Below are 13,520 nucleotides of genomic sequence, written 5' to 3'. Positions count from 1 at the left end.
ATGATATGGGGTAATGTCTTTTGATTAGCATTGATCTGAGTTCAAGGAGTCTTCGTTCATGGGTATACGTGTCCGAAACTATGGTACAGATTCCTTTCGCTAGATTATAATGTATCTTAACTTATATGAGTTTGGGGTGCTATGAGTTGAATAATAGGTATTATTTAGAATCTGTGGGTTTATAGATGTCTGTTTCGATGTGGTTATTGACTATTTTAATTACGATGTCAAGAAAAGGGAGTTGTTTGCTGCTGTGCTCCATGGTGAATTGTATAGTATTAATATCATTAAGCATTATTTTGAAATCGAGGAGTTTGTCCATGCTGTCTTTCCAATGTATAAAGAAATCGCCCAAATACCTCTGCCAGCTCTCCTTTAAATAGCAATGAAATGAGGTGCCATATTTCTGTACTGATGATTGATATATGTTAAGCTCAAAGTAACCCAATACAAGGTTCGCAATCACTGGAGCTGCTCGGGTTCCCATTGCAATTCCACAGTTTATGTGGCTAGTAAAATGTATCGAACATGAAATAGTTGTTCAGTATTTGAGTGCTGCGATTATGAATCTGTGATTGATGCGTCCCGGAGATCTCTTCTGTGTATTTTTCTAGCCAGAAGGTGATCGCTTCTATACCATAATCGTGCGGGATATTGGTGCACAAATTCACCACATCGAATGATACTAACCGGGTTCCTTCATTTATTGTCTTCGGGAGTTGTTTGAGCATGTCTACGTCATCCCTGATAAGGCTTTTCACATATTTTAGAAACGGTTTAAGATGTCGACAAAGTTGATCAAACGGTGAGTTTCAAAAGCAGGGCCAGCAAAGATGAGTCTCAGTTTGAGGTCAGTAGTGGGGAGGAACATTAATGCATAGGCTTGGAGAATCTTTGCAAGCTTTACAAATATGTAGATTTTTGTGTATTTTATGTAATCCGTAAAATAGACTAGATCTGTATTTGAAACTCGATAAATAGTCAATTTCATTTTTAGTGAGGCCCTTTCCATGTATTTGAAGCAACATAAGTTTTTAGGTGTCTTCTGTGAGTTGTATTGTACTATCTTCTCATAGTAAATACTATTTTCCAACATGGAGAGTATTAAATCTTTGTAGTACTCTGTGTCCATCACCACTACTGCACTTCCTTTGTCGGCTTCTTTAATGGTGAGTTTTATTTCATTTTTTAACTCGATTACGCCTTTCCATTAATTTACATTAAGTTTGGATTTAATTTGTTTTTGTAGGGTATTAAAAGGAAAACTGGTAATGTGTTCACAAGAAGTATCAAGTGCTTTATTTCTGCCTTTTGTTGGAGAGTAGCCACTTTTGTTTTTTTACTATTGAGTCATCTTCGTTGGTGCAGTTGCGAAGTGTTTCTGTATGGTGTAATTTTCGGCAGAAATCCATAGTGTTATCCTTAATTTCATTCGGGTTCGATTTGCGAAGCTTTGGAATAAACTTTAAACCTCTCGCTAGAATTTTGGTTTGTGTAATACTTAGGATTTTCTTTGATAACTTGATTATTTTCGGTTGTTCTTATAGATTTGTATTCCATTTCACATCTTTGTTTCTCTGATTTAGGTTTTTAAAAATGGTTGCAGTAGGTGGATTGTTGTGGAAAGTCTGCATTTTGTTTGGTTTGCAGAAGAGAAAATGGATGTGAAGTGTGCCTGTGGTAGTATGTTTGAGGGGGTGGGGTGTAGCTGACTAAATTGTTATATTGTCTATGGTTGATGTGGTTTGGGTTAAATTTATTTATGATATTGTAAGATGGGTGGAGGGAGAAGTTATGTTGTCTAGTTAGGTTGTGCTTAGTTGAATGATAGAAGTAACCATGTTGAGGGTTAAGTCTCGGAGGTAAATTCTTGTATTGATTGTGAGATGATGGGAGTTGATTTGATTTGGTTCACAAAAGTTTACGTTCGTCTTTAGGTTTCGATGGAACTTTTGATTTGTATGTAGGATGCCTTGAATATTACGTCCAGATTTTCTATTGTGGGCTGAATTCCTGATTGTTGCTTGAAAGTTATTTTGGTGTGTAATCGAAATTAGGTCGGGGAAGTTGTGTTCACTAAATCGTCTGTGGTTTGTGTTAGATAAGCGTGGGGTCATTTCTGTGTATGTTTTTGGTTTATTTTTCTTCAGGAAGGGGTTATCCGATGCGTTTTCTATGTTGAACTGTGTTTCGTATTTAATAAAGAAATTGGCATATCTTAGTAGGGAATTGGATTCTTCAGCTTTACAAGTTGTTTTCCCCAGTTTGAAAACACTTTCCGAGCTTTGACCATCTGAATGTTTCTTTAATTCGTTGTAGATTTCCTCACCTATGTTTTTGAATTTTTGTTCATTGCTTAACGCTCTAAGTTTACGAAGTTCTATTTCTGTCTTCATTTTTTCCTGTGTTAATTTATCCCAAAATTGTCTTTGTTGGTCCTGCTCGTTTGGAATAATTTGGAATTTATGAGGAAAATTATTGGTGTAAAATTTAACATACGTTCATAAAAATTGCTGCCTTGTGGTTGTTTATAATCATATTCCAGAAAGAAAATTTTCTGGCTTTAAGCCTTTCTTTCCATATGTGGATGATGCGGTTTTTAACTGATAGTGTAAGCGTGGTGGGGGTTGTATCTTGTGTATCATCTGTCGGTGGATTTTCATTTAAATAATTAATATGAGGTAAAGAATGAAGAGTTGTGCATAATTCGGGCAAATGTTGATTGAGCTGTTCCCGAGATTGTTCTTGCTCTTTTTTCTTTTGCCTCTTGTGTAAATGTGTAAAGCGAGTGAGTTCATCGATCTTGCGAATTATATATTTATACATATATATATATATATATATATATATATTATATATATATATATATATATATATATATATATAATATATATATATATATATACGACGGGTGTCTTTCAGTTTCCGTCTACCAAATCCACTCATAATGCTCTGGTCGGCCCAAGGCTATAGTATAAGACACTAGCCCATGCGGCCGCGCAATGGGTCTGAACCCGGAAACATGTGGTTGGTAAGCAAGCTAATTAACACACAGCCACTCCTGCGCCTATTATTAAAATAAAAATGATATCTATAATGACAATCCTAGGTTTTGTATTAATCTTCCGTATTTCAAAGTATAACAAATAATTACTACATAGATATCCACATATACACCTTTGGGCGTGTATATATTCATATTTATTCCATTTTTTCTTTTCTTCAGTAGGGAAATAATAATTATGAAGTTAAGTGAAGCAACTATCTGTAGTACATGTGTTATTATTAAGGTAGATTAAAGACACCGACACAGGCAAGTAAATAGTTGTACAGAAACCTAATCTCATTAAAAAGGACTACTACCTATATACGAAAATCGATATATCAGTTAGAGTTTTATGGTTCATATAAACTAGACTAAACATCGATTTATCCGGTCGTAAACAAACGGAAATAGATGAAAGAATATATAAAATAATGGCTCCTTTATTGATGGTACTTATTGCTAATAAAATGAACAAATGAAATATAGTTCAAAGATAGTCATAAGAAGAATAACGAAAATCCGTTTACTGAATTAAAAAATATATCGACATCAATATTGTTGTAGGTGAAAAGAAAATGTGAAATACACCAATTTTGTGTGGATAGGTTTGCCATTGTAATTTTAAATCAGTAGATCTCAATTGAGATATTTCCTATGATAAATTAACTTCCGTAAAATCGCACTCTAGGTGGATGTTATAGGTGAAATTGACTTGTAAGAGCTTATGATTAATAACTTCTAATGTAGAGAAGCTTGAAAATAGCGCTAGAAACAGGTAATAATTTTATATTACTGTTTCAGAGGCAAATATATAACGGAAATATTAGTGGAATATAAAACCGACTTGGGATGCTAAATTACTTGAGTTATAGAAATAATAATGTGATTCATAATATGGGCGCTACATAAAATTATGTTTTGTCTCTCTAAATTTTGAGTTCGTGTCTTAGAGACTAATAATTGGTCATCGCTTACTGCTAAGCAAAAAAATAGACCCGTGTTAAAATAGAAAGAATATATATCGTTTAGTAACTGTAACTTTATATCATGTGATAATCATTGGTTCATTATATATAAATATATATATATATAATATATATATATATATATGTATGTATGCATGTATGTATCTCGTGTGTTACCCTTCTGTCCCAGTCAGACGCCATGATAGATCGTTAGCCACTACACACATTTTTTCTCTCCTTGTTTTTTCTGTGTCCCTTTCTGTAGAGGAGCGTAGGCTCGAAACGTAAAAGACATTTTCTATTCCTAAGCGTTATACTAATATATCTGTTTGTTTTGTACACCACCTGTCTTCGTCTTTTGTTTTTTTCGTAAACTCTCCCTATATATATATATATATATATATATTGTGAAATAGAAAGATGAATAATCTTGTTGCAGATAAATCAAAAGTTTGACCGATACCTTGGTAGCAAAAATCACAGCAGAAGACAGCACGGTTGGAGGTACAACCATATGGTGTTGCAACCGTGCGTTGGTGCGGATAATTGAATTTTAATATTATTAGTGAATTGAAGAAATGGAGTTGAACGAAGATTGAACAGAAATCGTTTTATTGCATTCTACACGTGTTTCGAAAGGCACAATTTATCAATTTATCAATTTATGTTGAAAACATACATTGATAAACAGTTTGGCCATGGGCTCTTAGGAGCCTCGTTCGATTTGTTTTGCTCCGCCTCTGTTCTGTTTTTTCCAAAGGATTTCCTATTTCTTCCTGAAGAGAAAGACACAATATGGTCTCCTTATTCAATCGGAATTTGGTAAATTGTGCCTTTCGAAACACGTGTAGAATGCAATAAAACGATTTCTGTTCAATCTTCGTTCAACTCCATTTCTTCAATTCACTAATAATATATATATATATATATATATATATATATATATATATATATATATATATATATATATATCATATATGTATATCTATATGTATGTATATATGTATGTACGTATGTATGTAGTCTGAGGAACTAGAACAACACCAACTGAGAAATAAAAATTTATCTTTGGAAGCTAGAAGTTTCCCATGTAACACCTTTCTTCCGCATTATTATTATCATTATTGCTATTTTATGCACACCTGAACGTAAAAACTATTGAAATGTGATATGGTTCATCGATGTTCCACCATTTTATTCATGCTCCAGTTTAATTACTTGCATGTACGCAAAATACGTATGCTGTTATACATAGGCAATGATTTGATTTAAAAACTATAATCTGATATATATTATTAAGTAAAAGTATCACAATTTTTCTTACCACTGTATTACGGGTAAACTCATACCCTCATAATTACTTTTCCATATACTTCGGGTTACCTTAATTATAAACTGTGAGAAATATCTTAATAATTGTATGTAACAATTTAAGTTATAAGCTTGGAGTTAACAATTGCAGCTTTGAGAAATCGTGGATTGTCACTCCATGACACATAGTGCTAGATTTTCGGTTTTTTTTTCAAATCGTGAGAGCAAAATTTGGATTCCGTGGACGTCCTAAGAAACTACCGGCCTAGTATAATTTGAATAATAACTGAAAAAACATTATCAACAGTTTTATTTACGCAATCAACACGATATTGTAACAGAAGAGAGTTGGAAAAAATTAAAGAGGAAGAAGGATTTATTTCATAGAAATAAATGACAGAAGCTTACAATGATATTAATGCATTCTTCGATCCACTTAATTAAAAAGTACTATACATAAGATGCAATTATATCGCATATATAAAATGGCGCATGTATTCGAAACAAAGACATTTCAGTTAATTACGACGCAACAATATACACATTATATTGAACGATCTTTCTATAAAACGGATAGCATAAGACACTTTAACTAATATCACATTCATACTAAAGTGTTTCATTTACCGAATAAAATATTATACAAAAACAAAAACGACACAATTTAAGCTAGGTGAAATACGCTTCTCACATATCTCAACTGCTAAAAGAGAAATACACTGCAGTAACCGTGGAGAAAAATCTCTCTTATGGAACAAATCAGTCAACATGCTGACTGAATTATATATAAAGCTACGGCCTCATTAAGTTCGTTCACAGTTGCCTCTCTTAGGTATATCTCTTTGACAAGAGTAAAAAAAAACCTCGAATCATCGATGTCTGAGATTCCTATAGATGGAGACACTGAACAAAAAGGTGTTTCACACATTTTTACTATAAGGGAGATCCCCCCTTGTAACGGCAGAGTATTTGCCTTTTAGCAGTTGAGTTATGTGACAAATATACATTACTTCTCAGTTCTTTTGCTTCTCCCCTCGTCTACTTAGCATAAACTTCGCCTTCGAACACATTGCATTGAGCGGCATTCCACGTAGATAGACGATATAGAGGATACTACGAATATTCTATATTGTACATCACCCCTTTACCGTGAAACTTTAAGCTCCTCTCTACGCATAATAACCTTTCCTCCTACCCGGGGACTAGTGTAGATGAGTGATAATTCTAACTTACTTGCCACACTGTCGCTATTCTACACGTGGTCTTCTTCATACCATTCTCACTCAGTATCACAGCTAGCACTCTACTAGCACTCTGACTACTTTTCAAGTCCCTCCTTCTGACTCACGAAACTTATACATCTATCCCTTGTAATGTTGTTTTAGTTTCTATCTATCCTCCTCTTATTATGACTTTATATCTGCTTCTCTTTTTTATGGTTACCCATATATAGCTTCCACTACTAGTTATACCATCACTTCCAGTTTAAAAGCTCTTCCTTCTTCTGATGGAATATATCGCAACTGTACTGACTTGATAATTTTCATTTTATATTTGAGATGGGGAATGAGAGATTTCGTGACTGTGTATTTGAGCTACTTGATGTAGATGGGTTTACATAATGTGTTGTAAAGATTAACGAACACATAAATCAAAATTATATTTCAAATAAATTTGTTGCAATAATTAATATTAGAAAATGCGCATAAATATGTCACAACTTATTCAGCTAGAATCGTTTATTAGGATATCTTACTAATATCATATTAAGTGTGATTTTAATTTAAATTAATTTGGTTATTACAAAGATAGCAAAATTTGCAACATTTTGAAGGAAAAATAAAGTAATATCGTAATTTATGTACAAAGTTTATGTCCAGTATCAACCTACACCAGACATACATGAATGGTTGGTTCTTATACATCATCAAATTAAAGGAACTGCTGCAACTGTGGTGTTAGTTATAGGCTCATATACTAAGTGCCATTTTTCAACTAAAGCATAACATAATAGGTAACAATATATATTTCTTTACAACCCACAAGGGGCTAAACACATAAAGGACAAACCAGGACAGACAAAGGGATTAAGTCGATTACATCGACGCCAGTGCGTAACTGGTACTTAATTTATCGACCCAGAAAGGATGAAAGGCAAAGTCGACCTCGGCGGAATTTGAACTCGGAGCGTAACGACAGACGAAATATGGCTACGCATTTTACCCGGCGTGCTAACGGTTCTGCCAGCTCGCCGCCTTATTTCGGTGCCAATATATACTAAGATATACAATTTATTTGGTTACATTCGGCAAAAGTGTATTTTGAAATGCAAATTTTGATGTAGTTCTATATAATATTGATGCAAAATACTTAAGCTGTCTGAGATGAAAGATTACATATCTATGCTTAATTTACAAGAAATTTGATACATTATTACACAATTGCTTTTGATTATTTTCTCAAAACTTCCCGGGTATTTAAAATCGAAAAGTGAACAATAAAATTCTTAATGGTATTAACTGTCATATTGCATAATTAGTATTTAATTAGTGTTAACATTAATTGAAATGATAGTTCTAATTTTAATAGTAATATTTAATTCTAATTTTCGCAAAAGATGAACGACTTTAGAGGAGAAGTAAATCGATGACATCTCTCGCAATACAAAGCGGGTAAATGGTAGAGATGGCAGTGGCGGAAATTACGATCGGAGTGTAATGAGGCATGAAATGTCGTTATATGTTATATCCAACGTTTATTTCTTTACGTGGAGGTCTATTAAATCGACCAAATGTTGCACGACTGTTACATGTTTTATAGGACACTTTTGAACCTATGCACTGGGTTAGAACTTAAGTTACATGTTGTTGTATCGGACGGCCCAGGTGAGAGGTAGGCTAGTCTACTACTAATACATAGTGGACTGACACAGTCAGTAATATCAGTCAGCGAGTTATGCTGTTCGGGCCAGTCCAGCAGACGACGCCATACGTCGTCATAATGCGGGAAATAACTATGGCGACGAAGATTCGTAGCTCACACAGCCACTGATATGTGGTAACGGGATATAAGAGTGGCACGAGGATACCTCCACTGTATAACAGTGTCGTTATGACCTTACGTAGAAGTTTTTGAATAGAAGATCTACGTTCAGGAAAAATTTAAGAAATTTTCAAGGAAATGCTCGAATACTCTGGATGGTGCTCGAAAAATAAGGGGTGTTACCTTACTTCACTGGTAGTGAACAGCTGATCCCGCAGTACATCTCCAGCCTCAGAAGATGTGTAATGGAATTATAATATTAATAATAATACTAATAATAATAGTAATAATAATAATAATAATAATAAGAAGAAGAAGAAGAAGAAGAAGAACAACAACAACAACAACAAGGACAAGAACAAGAACAAAAACAAGAACAAGAAGAATTATAACTATAACAACAATAATAATAATTAAGTATAGTAAAGATGTAATTGGCTACGAAGAGGTGGTAATAAAGCTGATGATATGGAGGAGGAGGGGAAAGGGGAAGAAGGAGTTTGTAGACGATGACGATGACAACGATGATTGTGACATCGACAAGGACGACGACAAGAACGTAGATGAAGATAAATGTACAATTTAACTGATAAAAACATTCAAAGTAGAATTTAATATCGTATTGCTATTATAATACAAGGAAACGAATTTATTATTCCTGATAAGAAGAAATGTTGCGAGATTACATTATCGATAGAAGGGAATGAGATAAGAGGGTTAAACAGAGTTCTACTGGTGTACGATCAGTCATTGTCTAGATTGTAATAATAATAAAGGCAATTAACTCATTATGTCAGAAGTCTACATAGATATATATTTAAAAGTCGTTATAGAAAAATGAAAAAATATGAAAGGAAAGAAATCTATTAAATGTTCCTTGTGAAAATTAACATCTCGAACAAGCTTCTTAAGGAAGATTGAAATGTTAGCTTATAAAAGTTTGGTTTAAACTGTTTACACTGTACTAGGAGCGTTAATTGAAAATCCTTTTGTGTAACTAGAGAGCATCCAGGGTTGTGCTTAGTGTGCAACGGAGAAATAGATTAGATATTCTACATTAGACACATAAAGGTCATGGAGTGTCTTAGGAGGTAAGAACTATGTTGAAAGGAAAGTTAATTGTTGGATGTTATTTTAATCTGAACTCACACTTAAATGCATGAATAAAAACGTCGAACTGAATGCTTCCGGCTTAGATGTTAGCATTGTATAGTTGCTCCGGGAGCTTTTTAATAAGTTACAAAGCTATAACAAATCAAAATTGACTGCTGTTTGGGTGATTCTGCAGGACGTTGTAACTAAAATTAAATATAAGATGTTTTTCTAATTGGGTTAGTTGGAAAATTATAACATGAAGTTTAATTTTAGTACATTTGGTGTGGCAGTTCCTATATTTCGTTTGAAAATATTGTTTTGGTATGTTATAATATTCAAAACATCTCGTGCCTGTAAGAGTATAAAGAACTTCCGATTGTTGATTAAGTAATTCAAGATATGATTCTGACTTCTGTTAAGGACAAGGTTGGGCTTTTTACTAGTTTATGAAAATAATGTATTTTTTTTATTTATATAAATATGCATGTTGGATAACTTTAAGTAGCAAAAGCTGCTAGAAATTGCTATTTGCAGTTCTTGCTTTTGGCTTTCTTAAATTCTGCGCATGTTGATAAATTCGTTTTAAGCGAAATGCACGGATATCCTGTACTTGTAAGTCAGGTCAAACTATTAGCCTTCTGCACAAACTACATTCCTAGCTGTTGCAATTTCTATCAAAGTAACAACAGTTGTTCTTAATATTATTATAGGTTTTCACATTCTGGTTGGGGGAATGGGGTGTGATTTAATTTTAAAAACGAAAATTTAATATTTTTCGACTGCAAAGCATGCAATAATAGTTATTTTGAGATCCTCAGTAGAAATAAATGTTTCTCTTTTTTATGTAACTTGAATGACGCGTGGCTTAGTCGTTAGGGTATTTCGCCCAAGATGGTAATGTCCTGAGTTCGATTCTTGGCGGTGCATCGTGCCCATGAGCATGACACTTTATTTCACTCAGTTAGCAAAAATGAGACGTACCTGTATTTAAAGGGCCAGCCTTGTCGCATTCTGTATTATGCTGTAGCCTCCTGAGAACTACATTAAGAATGCATGTGCCTGTGAAATTCTCAGCCACTTGCACGTTAAATTCACGATCAGACTGGTCCGTTGGTCGGATGAAGTGAAACACTCCTCGCCTTAAACGACGGAATGCCAGTAAACTTACGAATTTAAATGTAAGGCTTTCAAACTGCAAGGAAAAATTACATGATTTGTGTATATTCATTGTTATGAATGGCCGAAGAGACTAATGCAATGGATGTGATCCAATATAAGTTACTAGTGTGTTGCATCTTAGTTGATGACCATTATGACTATCAAATCTCTCTACGCTGACCTTCTCCGCTGATATACATGTCGACACATAATACATTTGCTTGCGATGTGCAGAAGGTGTCTAGCAGCATCTGGAGGTCTGGATTGACTAATATGTACGAATAAACATAAGAGCCGTAGGAGTGACTCTGTGGTAAGTAGCTCGTTTACGAACCACATGGTTCCGGGTTCAGTCTCACTGCGTGACATCTTGGACAAGTGTCTTCTGCTATAGCCTCGGGCCGACAAAAGCCTTGTGAGTGGATTTGGTAGACGGAAACTGAAAGGAGCCCGTCGTATATATGTATATATATATATATATGTATGTGTGTGAGTATATGTTTTTTTGTGTCTGTGTTTGTCTTCCCAACATTGCTTGACAACCGATTGTGGTGAGTTTATGTCTCCGTAACTTCACGGTTTGAGAAAAGCAACCGATAGAATAAATAAAGTACTAGGCTTACAAAGAATAAGTCCTGAGGTCAATTTTCTCGAGTAGAGGTGATGCACCAGCATGGCCACAGTGAAATGACTGAAACAAGTAAAAGAGTAAAAAGAGTAATGAGAGAGTGGGACATGGTGTGAAAGGGATGTCTATAGTATTTCTAACATGCCGACCATCCACATTGGTCCTCTCCACTTGATCCAGTGATGTGTGTGTGTGTGCGTGTAGTGATGAGATTATGGATGTGTTTTGTTTTCTTTTCGCTTGCGTTTAGTTTTATAGCCATGCAATGATACGGCTTTCCCAAGACTCTCCTTACATGGAAACTTTATTATCCTTTGGCAAAGGGAATGTGCAGAAATAATTTTTATGGTTTATTATCGTTAATATTCTACTTCTGATAATGCGTCATACACATCACTGATAATCATGATTGACAGGGATTTACTTAATATAGTATATGAGGTAACGCATATTTTGTAATCAGAGAGAAAGAGAGAGAGAGAGAGAGAGAGAGAGAGAGAGAAATACAAAAAGAAATAAATAAATAAACAGAGACTAGGGAATAGATAAGAAGAATAAGTGAATTAGGAGACGAAGAAACCAAGTTAGATACAGAGAGAAAGAGGTATGTAACCATCCATTCAGAGGGATATTGAGGGCGGGAGAGGGCGTTGTTGAGTAGGGCGTTGTTGCGGTAGGCAAACTGAAGCAGAGGAGAATAAACTGTGAAATAGGGTTAGCAGAGAAACAGAATACCGAATTCACGCGTAATTGAGCCTATAATTTATATGAATATTGCATGTTATAGGGAAATATATGTATGTTTTATGTCTGTGTAAATGTGTGCTTTACGATTTAGGAAATTAAGTAATGATACCATTAGTTATATAGTTTATACACATATGCAGTATGAATGTTTAAATATCTGATTACTAGTTACCATTAATTATAATATTGCCTTGTTTTCTGTACAGATATGTTGTAATGTGCAGAAATGGAGCCTAAACACGGCGCCGAGACACATTAGTGAGGAAAACGTTGTAGCTAGTGCAGCATAGAAATGATAAATTTATGTTTAATGTGTTTGAAAAATGAAAACAAAATGAAATTACAAGTATGCAGTCGTTATGGCATTATTTCATTCCACACAGCGCTTATTTTCTCCTGCTATAAAACATTAATTATAGAGCGAAAGAAACAAAGTTAGCTTTATAGACCAACGATATAATGCTGCATAAACTTATTCATCAAAATAGAAATAAATCTGTAAAAGTTTGAATGTCCACAGCTCTGACTAATTAAAATACTGTAAAATATACGTAAAGTTTGGAAGTAAATTGAGCTGAATTTGCAGTGAATGAGCGATCCCAGTTTCCTAAAAATTTTAGATTGTTTGAAAAATTAAGTATTGCTCACATCGTTTATATTTTTAGAATAAAATATATATCTTCTGTTTTTAGTATAGTGATTGATTTTAGAATCAATATGCGCTCACATATTTTCATTAATCTTAAGAGTGGTGTGAGTTACAACAGTTTTTGAAACAGTGGTGTAGAGAGATAAAAATTGGAAGTTATTCCAGGTAAACTATTAACAAACGGGAGAGAATAGTTTCAGGGCATTGAGTATGAGAAGGAAATTAAAATTCCAATGTATGTTATGTAACGATTTCTCAGCTTGCTTTGCTATAGAGTCTGAGAAGTAAATAACAAAATAATAAAACACAGATTAAATATTCTATATATAATTTTTCATTTGATTTCGCAAAAGAAAAAAAAATATTAATTAGTAAAATGTTGTTAGCGTAACCAGAATTAATTTCATAATGCCAATACTGCAAAGAAATGAGAAAAAAATTATTCAAACATCTCCTACGTTTATTTGATGAATAATGATTTCATTTAGCTTCAAAGTTAATTACAACTTCAATTAAAAGGCAAATGGTGAGATAATATAATAAAGAACATAAACACCATTATAATTTAGTGATACGGCGCTCAAAACTTAATTTTCATGCTTCAGATTGCATTTGATTCTTACAAAAATCTCTGATTTAGGAAAATTGTTTTCGTGTTATTATTATAGAAGTAAAAACTTTCCATGCTAAAAACCGTGATAAGAATTGGATTTGATCTTCAAGAAAGTAATAAATACGAGTGATAAGAATGAATTTAATGCATGCTGCTGTATGTTATGTACATATTCTTGTACATCAAACTCGAAAGAGAAAATGAACGTACCTTTTCAAATAGACCAAGAAATCGATATCCTTTAGTAAATTTAATGTCAAATGTAT

This window comes from Octopus sinensis, linkage group LG1, assembly GCF_006345805.1.
Source record: "Octopus sinensis linkage group LG1, ASM634580v1, whole genome shotgun sequence".
NCBI lineage: Eukaryota > Metazoa > Mollusca > Cephalopoda > Octopoda > Octopodidae > Octopus > Octopus sinensis.
Note: the sequence above shows the minus strand (reverse complement) of the source record.